This window comes from Bison bison, unplaced genomic scaffold (genome assembly GCF_000754665.1).
Source record: "Bison bison bison isolate TAMUID 2011002044 unplaced genomic scaffold, Bison_UMD1.0 scf7180017864478, whole genome shotgun sequence".
In the NCBI taxonomy this organism is placed as follows: domain Eukaryota; kingdom Metazoa; phylum Chordata; class Mammalia; order Artiodactyla; family Bovidae; genus Bison; species Bison bison.
The window spans coordinates 202,326-214,511 of NW_011495038.1; the positions used below are offsets into that span (position 1 = coordinate 202,326).

Sequence of the window (12,186 nt, forward strand, 5' to 3'; positions counted from 1 at the left end):
TACAGTTCTGTGTATTCTTGCCATCTCTTCTTAATATCTTCTGCTTCTGTTAGGTCCATACCATTTCTGTCCTTTATCGAGCTCATCTTTGCATGAAATGTTCCTTTGGTATCTCTGATTTTCTTGAAGAGATCCCTAGCCTTTCCCATTCCGTTGTTTTCCTCTATTTCTTTGCATTGATCGCTGAAGAAGACTTTCTTATCTCTTCTTGCTATTCTTTGGAACTCTGCATTCAGATACTTATATCTTTCCTTTTCTCCTTTGCTTTTCACTTCTCTTCTTTTCACAGCTATTTGTAAGGCCTCCCCAGACAGCCATTTTGCTTTTTTGCATTTCTTTTCCATGGGAATGGTCTTGATCCCTGTCTCCTGTACAATGTCACGAACCTCAGTCCATAGTTCATCAGGCACTCTATCTATCAGATCTAGGCCCTTAAATCTATTTCTCACTTCCACTGTATAATCATCAGGGATTTGATTTAGGTCATGCCTGAATGGCCTAGTGGTTTTCCCTACTTTCTTCAATTTAAGTCTGAATTTGGCAATAAGGAGTTCATGGTCTGAGCCACAGTCAGCTCCTGGTCTGGTTTTTGCTGACTGTATAGAGCTTCTCCGTCTTTGGCTGCAAAGAATATAATCAATCTGATTTCGGTGTTGACCATCTGGTGATGTCCATGTGTAGAGTCTTGTCTTGTGTTGTTGGAAGAGGGTGTTTGTTATGACCAGTGCATTTTCTTGGCAAAACTCTGTTAGTCTTTGCCCTGCTTCATTCCATATTCCAAGGCCAAATTTGCCTGTTACTCCAGGTGTTTCTTAACTTTCTACTTTTGCATTCCAGTCCCCTATAATGAAAAGGACATCTTTTTTGGTGTTAGTTCTAAAAGGTCTTGTAGGTCTTCATAGCACCATTCAACTTCAGCTTCTTCAGCGTTACTGGTTGGGGCATAGACTTGGATTACTGTGATATTGAGTGGTTTGCCTTGGAAACGAACAGAGATCATTCTGTCGTTTTTGAGATTGCATCCAAGTACTGCATTTCGGACTCTTTTGTTGACCATGATGGCCACTCCATTTCTTCTGAGGGATTCCTGCCCGCAGTCATAGATATAATGGTCATCTGAGTTAAATTCACCCATTCCAGTCCATTTCAGTTCGCTGATTCCTAGAATGTCGACATTCACTCTTGCCATCTCTTGTTTGACCACTTCCAATTTGCCTTGATTCATGGACCTGACATTCCAGGTTCCTATGCAATATTGCTCTTTACAGCATCGGGCCTTGCTTCTATCACCAGTCACATCCACAGCTGGGTATTGTTTTTGCTTTGGCTCCATCCCTTCATTCTTTCTGGAGTTATTTCTCCACTGATCTCCAGTAGCATATTGGGCACCTACTGACCTGGGGAGTTCCTCTTTCATTTTCCTATCATTTTGCCTTTTCATACTGTTCATGGGGTTCTCAAGGCAAGAATACTGAAGTGGTTTGCCATTCCCTTCTCCAGGGGACCACATTCTGCCAAATCTCTCCACCATGACCGCCCATCTTGGGTTGCCCCACGGGCATGGCTTAATTTCATTGAGTTAGACAAGGCTGTGGTCCTAGTGTGATTAGATTGATTAGTTTTCTGTGAGTATGGTTTCAGTGTGTTTGCCCTTACCTTGGGCGTGGGGTATCTCTTCACGGCTACTCCAGCAAAGCGCAGCCATTGCTCCTTACCTTGGACGAGGGGTATCTCCTCACCGCTGCCCTCCCTGACCGTCAATGTGGGATAGCTCCTCTAGGCCCTCCTGTGCCCGCGCAGCCACGGCTCCTTGGACGTGGGGTTATACAGTAAAATACTATTCATCAAAGAAAAGAAACCAACAACATGGATAGACGAATCTCAAAACATGCTGAGTGAACACAAATTCCACAAAAGAATACAAATTGTATGCTTTTATTTATATGAAGTACTAGAATAGGTAAAATTGATATCTGGTAGAATATGAGAAGGTTGGATCTCTCTAGGAGTGTTAAGGTAAGAGTTTGCTGGGAAACTTTCTAGGGTGATGGTCCATGTTCTGTTTTTTGATAGGATCTGGGCTGCAAAGGTGTATGCATTTATAGGAACTCATCGAATGATATACTGACAGTTTTTGCATTGCACAGTACAAGATTTTCATCTGAAAAGAGATAAAAGAATTGTAAACAAATTTTGAACTCTGATTAATAACGTTGAAGTATTTGGGGGAATGTATTAATGTCTGGAACTTTCTTCGAAATGTAGTTAACAAAGTTAATTAGCTGCTGAATGTGTAGAGAATTAATATATAATAAAGCAAATACTGTAACATGTCAGTTGAAGAAACTACGTGGTATGTATTTGGGTGTTCACTCTAAAATTCTTTCAACATAGCTGTAAGTTTGAACATTCTATATTAGAATGTTGAGAACAAAAGAAAACTGAGGAGAATTGGCAGATTGCCTGTGAGATGGAGTCCTGGGCCTGAGGAAAGACACCGGAGTCTACTTGATGTAGAGGGAAACAGGGTTACAAAGCAGGCTCCTGGGTCCAGAAATTGGCTTTCTTTGCTCTGTTCTAACTGTGGCAATGAACCTGGGGACTAAGACAAAGCAAAGGACAAAGTGCCTCTTGCATTTCATAAGACCCATTGGTTCACGCGCTCTGCAATTGCCTTGCTTACCAGATAGGGAATTTAAGAATTCTTAATGCATATAAATATCAAATCACAATGATGTACACTATGATGAACACATACAAAACTACTTGCTATTGTATGTCCATTATGCTTCAATTAAAAAAAAAAAAAAAAGATCCTCGACGGATCTGTTCTAAAAATTTGGAACAGAAGGGATTGTCAGACACCATTTACTCTCTGGCTACTGGGAACTTACTATGTACTACTCTCTGTGCAAGGATATGAGGAGTCTGTGATAAACCAAATAAAAGTAGTTTCTGCCCTTTTTTGACTTTATCATTAATGAAACTCTGCTCATCTTCTACTCTGAATGTTTACACCCCAACCAAGAGATTTGCAAGTTTCTTCTATAAGGCCATGTTGACATTGTTTAAATCTCTGAATTCAAAAACTCATTTCTAATGTTGGAACTGAATGTCTTCATTTCAATAGAAAGAACATTTTTTTTTTCTTGTTTTATCCTCTCTGGAGTGAAACTTGACACAGGAAGATTCCCCAAAGCCTCAAAATAGTTCAGCAAGAAACTGGAAAAAAAAAAAAAGAAACTGGACATGTGTGTAGTGACCCAAAGTCACCGTACACTCTCCTAAAGTACAGACGTGAGAGGGAAGGCAGCCAGCTGCTAAGCTCTGCCCTACTTCCAACAGAGGTCACTGGCATTACCATGTCTTATCCTGGCATCACAGCCAGAAGTTCTGCCCAAAGTTTAACCCAAGGACGTGGCATCAGGCAGAGGCACCCAGCTTACTGGGTAGCTTGATGTGGCCTTGAATTCCACGTTCCAAATCCCATTGCTTCAGTCTTACCTTTGACATATAAAAGAGACAACTCCTGACTTAAATAAATGTCTCTTCCCAAAGCTTGGTGGAATGTGGGCTTGTTATAAGCTAATGCATAAATGTTACAGATGATCCCAAATGGATTGAGTGGTACCATATTCAATAAAAAGAAAATGAAAATACGTCACCTTCATTTAAAAGACTGTCACCTTTTTCCCAAGTTTAAACTCAAGTTCATTTCGTCCATACCATTACCATTACAACCATTTCTCTCATGTACACACAGCTATATTTAAAATAGATAACCAACAAAGACCTGTTGTATAGCACACGGAACTCTGCTCAATGGTATGTGGCAGCGTGGATGGGAGGGGAGTTTGAAGGATAATGAATAAATGCATATGTATGGCTGAGTCCCTTCGCTGTTCACCTGAAACTATCACAACATTGTTAATTGGCTATACCCCAACACAAAATAAAATTTTAAAAGAAAGAAAAAGAGAAATCAGAGGTCATGTCTTCTAGACCAAGTGTTACCACCATTTGTATTATTAACAAATTACCTTAGCTGCAGTTTTCCAGTGATAATTCAAGTTCACAACAGTCCTTAAAAAAAAAAAAGAAAGACTACCATCTTTCCTTTCTTACAGTGACACATTCCTTTTGTTGAACTAGATACTTTCCCTCCTGAAGTCCAGGCCATCACCTATTTGTCACCTTTGAAGGCTCACAAACCCACTAGATCTGCAAACCTCTTAGCACAGTGATTGTTTCCAGCTTCTTACTGCCCCCCACACGCATCCTGCTTGAAAGATTTTCATTCTTCTCTCTCCCCTTCTTCCCCAAGAATTGCTACCTCTCAGAAGTTTAAATACCTGTTTTCCTTCCCTAGAGTGTTGGATTCTTGGGAGATAATAATATGACTCGGGGGGAAATAAGTGTGTGGTTTCCCTACCCCTGGTGCCAGTGAAGGCGATTGATGCTTCCCGACTTTCTGAAACTTTCTGAAAATGCCGGGGCAAGTCAGATTCCAGCGATCCACCTTCTGAAGGCTGAGCATGTCTGGGCAGTGGCTGCATAGTTTGGATGGAGTCATCGCTGGTGAGGCCGAGTTGGCTCAGTCAGGCAGCATTCACTGCTCTTCTAAACACCACGGCACCAGGGATGAAGTCACCTTTCTTCTTTTAAAAGCAACAGATCTGCTCTATGAGTCCCTGTCACGTCTGCTGGAACTTGGTTTTTTAGGTTTTTTTTTTCCCACAGCCAGGCACCGGGACCTTCTCTCAGGTAAGGAAGCTCCTTTTTAGAGGGTTTCCATGCAAGAAAGCTTGATTTGACGGGGGCGTCTCTGGGTAAAGTTGGAGTTGGGTCAAAGGACATTCTGAATGAGGAGGGCAGTTGGTTCTCAGGCAGCTGGTCCCCACCTGGTGGGCTGGCAGGCCCTGAGCCGGGTGACCACTTAACTTGCACTGCAACGGGCATGGGAGTTTAACCCAGGCTTGGTTTCGGGTGTCCTAACACCGGCACAGTGAATACACTGAGGAAGCAACTACAAGTAGTCTCCTTGAGCTGGGAGACCCTATGCAATTTGCCTTCCTAACAACTGGCTTTGGATTTGGGGTAGAGGGTTTCGTGATGAAAGTTCATGTGCGGGAAAAGCAGTAGCTCCGTGGAGAGTCTTCATCTGCTCATTCACCCGCTTGAATGCTTCCCTTCTTCCTCTGTAGCAGGCACAAAGGGCCAGGCTCCCTGTCCTGACATGCAGGGGCCTTGTGTAAACAATGCCAGTGCTCTTTTGTGGGACAGAAGCAAGGAAAAATGTCTTTGAGCCTGTCCATGCGAGTTTTAACCTATGGGGTGTGTGTGTGTGTGTGTGGCCAACCTGTGGCCCTAGGGGCCGCTGAAACCTCCCTGCCACACTTTCTATAAGTTATGTGAGTCACTGCTGCTGATCGAATCATACTGCTCCTATGAGCTTTGGAATTCTCAATAAAGACATCATGGTGATGACAGAGGCCCCTACTGGGTGATAAATGGCTTTTTTGAGATAGAGTTGAACCACTATAAAGTGAAAACATTGAGAACTGCAGAGTTGCTTTATGATCTGACGCAGAACCCTGCATCACACAGGCTTCAGTGCTCTTATCCACAGCCTCTGAAGGAGACAAAGAATCTCACTGAGATAAGAGAGGCTTGTTTTGTTTTAAATGTAATTGCATTCTGGCTGCCAGTGCCAGCTTACACATTCACCTCAAACCTGGCACATTCAGAATCCATCTTTGCCTGAAAGCTGCCCCCCTCCCCCAGCCCTGTGTCCCCCACCTCTGTGAAAAGCACCCGGCTGTCTGCAACAGATTTCTGGACTTCACCCTGGACCCCTCCTTCACCCTCACATTCCCACGTCTAGCTTGGTGGCATGTCCCGTAGATTCTTCTTCCTTGTTCTTTCTAGATCCATCCTCTCTCCCACTTCCACGGCTACTTTCAGCCCTTATCATCTTCTCCACGAATATGGAAACCTCCCATCCTGGCTTCTTTTCTCCAGCCTCATTCTCCCAGAGCAGCCATAGCGGTGATTCTACGACTGAACAGCACCTGCATGATCCAAACCATCACTAGTCTGTTGATCTGTCTTCCTAATAGTTTTCAAAACTTTTCACACCTTCTCATCCCTCCACTCTTACCTTCGTCCATCCCATCAATGCTTTTTGCCTGAATTATTGTAAGAGCTGCTTAGCTGACCTCTTGGACTCACTCCCTTCCTAGTGTAAGACACTTTAAGCTTCTTGCTATCCCAAGCTGATTTTTTTTCCTTTTTAAACATTAGAGGTTTTTTTAATTAATACTTTATTTTCGCTTTTGGTTGCACTGGATCTTTGTTGCTGCCCAAGGGCATTCTCTGGTTGTGGTGAGCGGGGACTACTCTTCGTTGCAGCATCCAGGCTTCTCATTGTGGTGGTTTCTCTTGTTGCGGAGCACAGGCTCTAGGTGTTCAGGCCTCAGTCATTGCAGCATGCGGGCTCAGTAGTTGTGGTGTGTGGTTCTACGGCGTGCAGGCTTCAGTATTTGTGGCATACAGGCTCAGTATTTGTAGCACACGGACTCTGTTGCTCTGCAGCGTGTGGAATCTTTCTGGATCAGGGATCAAACCCACGTCCCCTGCACTGGCAGGCAGATTCTTATCCATTGTGCCACCAGGGAAGTCCTCTCCCAAGCTTTTTAAGGACGTTTCTTACAAAAGCAGAACTTGAAACAGCTATTAGTCTATCTGGGGTTTAAAAACATTAGCATTTCTATGACTTTTTGTGACTACTTCAAGGTGGGGGGCAAAGAGAAGTAGCGGGAGATGGGAGTGTATATTTCAGTGGGAAAGAACACATAAAGCTCTGGCCTTGGACCCATGCAGGTCTAGGTCGGAATCCTAGCTCCCTACTTCCTAGTGTGGATTTGACCAAATTGGTTAAATTTTCTTGAGACTCATTTTCCTCAATTATGAAATGGAAATAATAATGCCTACTTCACTGGGATGAATATGAGTTAAATGAGAACATTTATGAAACACAGCCATTGAGAGCTTTTAGTTCTTTCCTTCTTTCCTTCTCCTTTAAGGCTTATAACCTCTAATTATCATATAAGTATCCAAGTGTATGTGTATGTATGATTATCTAGTTTTGGTAAGGTGGGGAGAAGAAATGGCAAAGAAATACATGTGAACGCTCTCAAGGAATCTGCAATTTACTTAGAGAGGTAGAGCAAACGTACCTAGCGTGAAAACATCAATAAAACAAGCAATCTGCCATTGTCATGTGTACAGTCCCAGTTGAGCACGTAAGTGGGATGGGCTTGAGTAAACAGGTCTGTGAATACTGGCAGACAGTGTAAATAGATTTATATCAAGCAGTGTTAGAGTTAGGCTCTTTGGGGACTTAAAGGTCACTGGCCTCTCTGATGTTGATGTAAAACTTTCCAGAAGGCTTTACACATTCAGGCTGATTTAAGGAGATACATATTAGAGTTTAAGTGACTTTGCTCATTCATTTATTCATCAAACACTTGTTGAATGCCTATTCTGTGCTGGCTCCTCTATTATACAATTTCTTTGCTACTCTTCCATGGGACATGGGTAATTCTCCTCTTCTTGAATCAGGCATAGCCTTAAGGACTTGATGATCAATAGGATAAAAAGAGAGTGAACTATGGGAGCATCCATAGATAGGTTCTCAGAAGCCTTGCAGCCTCCTCCTGGCTTTCTTGGCATATTCACTCTAGGGGAAGCCAACCACCATATAAAATCATGTGCTGGTAACCTGGATCTATGGGGGTTGGGGAATCCCCCTGATTTGCACTATTTACCAGTTTTCATGATATAAATATTCCCTCCCACCGTGGCTGATTTCAAGCCACCAGAGTGACAGCACTGAAAGCAAGAGTTGGAAAGAAATACATAGAATCAATTCTTACAAGTTTGTACAAGCCAGCCCCGATGCGTGACTGCTGGTGACTCAGACCATTACACCCTGAGAAGGCCCAGGCTAACTACATGGAGAGGCTCCATGGACAGAAACCCAACCTGCTCCAGATTTTCCAGCCATCCACACTTAGGTTACAGGAAAAAAAACCCTCAGATGACTCCAGACTCAGCCACTGTCTGACTACATTGTATAGGAGACCGTGAGGGAGAGCCAGTAAGCTCAGCCCACTCACCCCACCGCATCCTGAGAGATGTGACAATTCATATCCTCTGAGTTTAGAGGTGTTTGTTACACAGCAAAAATAACTGGAACAAGGTGGTATGTATTCTTGCTTATGCAGAAGCCAGCCTAGATTAAGTCTCCACGAGTGTTGGAGGTCTAGAGGGGTCTATCCAAAGAATTCTTTGTCCACGTGTAGTCTCAGGCCTCTGCCTGGAGAATCCCAGGGACGGGGGAGCCTGGTGGGCTGCCGTCTCTTGGGTCACACAGAGTCGGACACGACTAAAGCGACTTGGCAGCGGCAGCAGAAGTCTAGGCCTCAGATCACTAAGGGAGAAAACATTTTGATTAAAAAGGCCTGAGAGAACTTCCCTGGTGGTCCAGTGGTTAAGAATCCACCTGCCAATGTAGGGGACATGGGTTCAATCCTTGATTCGAAAAGATTCCATATGCCACGGGACACCCAGGCCCATTCACTACAACTACTGAGCTCGTGTGCCCTAAAGCCTGTATCTGCAGCAAGAGAAACCACTGCAATGAGAAGCCCATTTACTGAAACTAAGGAGTAGCCCCTGCTCGCTGAAACTAGGGAAAACCCCCATGTAGCAGTGAAGACCCAGGGAAGCCAAAAATAAATAGAATGAATAAAATAAAAATTTAGCATATTATTTTTTAAAAGCTTGCCAAAGAGACTCAATTACTTTACTACCTAGTTTTACCCTTATAGCCAAATCAGTGAAAGAATTCTGTCTCTCTCTTTCCTCTTGCCATCTGCCCCATCACTTCGGAATCTAACTCCATGCATACAAAGCTCTGCTGGAAGGGCTCCCTCACCTGCTCTTTGAGCTCTGCTCCATCCTCCACCTGAAATTTGCTGGGAAAAACAGGCAGAAAAAACATGAATTTGAGAAAATGCCCAGAGCCCTGGGGGAAAGCAAGTGAGACCCTTAGAAAAGAGCAACTAAGATGAGGATTTACAAACACACTCTCGTCTGGACACAGGGATTAGTAGTCAAAGCATGGGTTTTGAAATCACGTGACCTGGGTTCCAATCTGGATTCTGACATTTTCTACTTGGCTGACCTTGGAAAGGATATAGACATCTCTCTTCTCAGTCCCTTTCTTTCTACTGAAGTACAGTAGTTGATTCATAATGTTGTGTTAGATTCAAGTATACAGCAAAGTGATTCAGTTATTTCAACATCTATATATGTATCTTCTTTTTCAGAATCTTTTCCATTATAGGTTATTATAAGATACTGAATATAGCTCCCTGTGCTATACTGCTAAGTCGCTTCAGTCGTGTTCGACTCTGTGCGACCCCATAGATGGTGGCCCACCAGGCTCCTCCGTCCCTGAGATTCTCCAGGCAAGAACACTGGAGTGGGTTGCCATTTCCTTTTCCAGTGCATAAAAGGGAAAAGTGAAAGTGAAGTCACTCAGTCGTGTCCGACTCTTCACGACCCCATGGTCTGCAGCTTACCAGGCTCCTCCGTCCATGGGATTTTCCAGGCAAGAGTACTGGAGTGGGGTGCCATTGCCTTCTCCACTGTGCTATACAGTAGGACCTTATTGCTTATCTGTTTTATTATATATATAGTAGTGTGTACATGTTAATCCCAAACTCCTGAATTATCCCTCCCTCATCCCCTTTGGTAACCGTAAATTTGTTCTCTACATCTGTGATTCTATTTCTGTTTTGTAAATAAGTTCATGCCCTTTCTTAGTTTCTGCATATAAGTGATATCATATGATATTTGTCTGTCTTACTTCACTCGGTATAATAATCTCTAAGTCTATTCATGTTGCTGCAAATGGCATTGCTTTGTTCTTTTTCATGGCTGTCTTCTCCGTTTCTTCATCTTTAAAAGCTGGATAATAATACCATCTCATAAAGTTCTCATGATAATTAACTGAGATGATGTTTAACACCTGGTGCTGAATGAACAGCAGTCAACCCATCAGTAGTGACAGTGTTAGAGTCCTATGCTTTACTGCTGTCACAAGTCCCAAAGCCACAGGCTCCCGGCAAGACCAGAGACTGTCAACCAGTCACACCACAGATGGCCAGGATAAGTGTTCAATGAGTACTTAACACAGACCAACTATCTATATTCTGACTATTTAATATACCACCAATGTTTTTTCTTATTTTCTCCCAAATGTATTTCCAAAGGCTTTAAAAGCATGACTGTGCATTATTTCTCCTGTATCTTAAGCAATATAAGCTAAAATCATATTTTCTTATTTTTTCATGAGTCGTCTTCTGACCTTCTACTGCGTAGAAGTTGAGCAGTTCAACAATCAATACATCTTAACTCATTATTCTAAGCATTCTATTTAATAAGTCTGGGTGACTTTGCAGGAATCCTGAGCCCAAGGTGCTACAGAAATGTCAAGACCATTTCACAGATGCCATCACTTTGGTAGGAAAATCAAGGTGAAGGATAACATGATTCTTGAGAGCAAAGTGTGAGTGTTAAGTTCTCCTGCTTTATTTATACTCTGTGAATGAAATGAAAAAGTGAAAGTGTTAGATTCTCAGTCGTGTTCAACGCTTTGCGACCCCATGAACTGTAGCCCACCAGGCCTCTCTGTCCATGGAATTCTCCAGGCAAGATTACTGGACTGGGTTGGCATTCCCTTCTACAGACAATCTTCCCAACCCAGGAATCGAACCCAGTTCTCCTGCATTGCAGGCAGATTCTTTTTTTTTTTTTTTTTTTTAATTTTATTTTATTTTTAAACTTCACATAATTGTATTAGTTCTGCCAAACATCAAAATGAATCCATCACAGGTATACATGTGCTCCCCATCCTGAACCCTCCTCCCTCCTCCCTCCCCATACCATCCCTCTGGGTCTTTACCGTCTGAGACACCAGGTAAGCCCCCAGTTCAGTTCAGTTCAGTTCAGTTGCTCAGTCATGTTGGACTCTTTGCGACTGCATGAATCACAGCACGCCAGGCCTCCCTGTCCATCACCAACTCCTGGAGTTCACTCAGACTCACGTCTATCAAGTCAGTGATGCCATCCAGCCATCTCATCCTCTGTCGTCCCCTTCTCCTCCTGCCCCCAATCCCTCCCAGTGTCAGGGTCTTTTCCAATGAGTCAACTCTTCCCATGAGGTGGCCAAAGTACTGGAGTTTCAGCTTTAGCATCAGTCCTTCCAAAAAAAATCCCAGGGCTGATCTCCTTCAGAATGGACTGGTTGGATCTCCTTGCAGTCCAAGGGACTCTCAAGAGTCTTCTCCAACACCACAGTTCAAAACCATCAATTCTTCGGCACTCAGCTTTCTTCACAGTCCAACTCTCACATCCATACATGACCACAGGAAAAACCATAGCCTTGACTAGACGGACCTTTGTTGGCAAAGTAATGTCTCTGCCTTTCAATATGCTATCTAGGTTGCTCATAACTTTCCTTCCAAGGAGTAAGCGTCTTTTAATTTCATGGCTGCATTCACCATCCACAGTGATGTTGGAGCCCAGGAAAATAAAGTCTGACACTGTTTCCATTGTTTACCCATCTATTTGCCATGAATTGATGGTAACAGATGCCATTATCTTAGTTTTTTGAGTATTGAGCTTTAAATCAGCTTTTTCACTCTCCTCTTTAACTTTCATCAAGAGGCTCTTCAGTTCCACTTTGCTTTCTGCCATAAGGGTGGTGTCATCTGCATATCTGAGGTTATTGATATTTCTCCGAGCATTCTTGATTCCGGCTTATACTTCATCCAGCCTGGCATTTAGCATGATGTACTTCTGCATATGAAAGTTACGACCAACCAATATAGCATATTAAAAAGCAGAGACAATACTTTGTCAACAAAGGTCCATCTAATCAAGGCTATGATATTTCCAGTCATGTCTGGGTGTGAGAGTTGGACTATAAAGAAAGCTGAGTGCCGAAGAATTGATGCTTTTGAACTGTGGTGTTGGAGAAGACTCTTGAGAGTCCCTTGGACTGCAAGGAGATCCAACCAGTCCATTCTGAAGGATATCAGTCCTGGGTGTCCA

The 12,186-nt window shown here is 43.1% G+C and overlaps 1 protein-coding gene across 1 annotated transcript in view; it reads left to right on the forward strand.

Moving 5' to 3' along the window:
• The first annotated feature begins 4,612 nt into the window (after positions 1-4,612).
• The window catches only part of AMOTL1 (angiomotin like 1), a 193,309-nt gene continuing 185,735 nt past the window's right edge, over positions 4,613-12,186 (forward strand). Inside the window, exon 1 of the mRNA XM_010862107.1 lies at positions 4,613-4,764. The gene's annotated coding sequence lies outside the window, so the exon portion shown is untranslated. The remainder of the gene's footprint in view (positions 4,765-12,186) is intronic.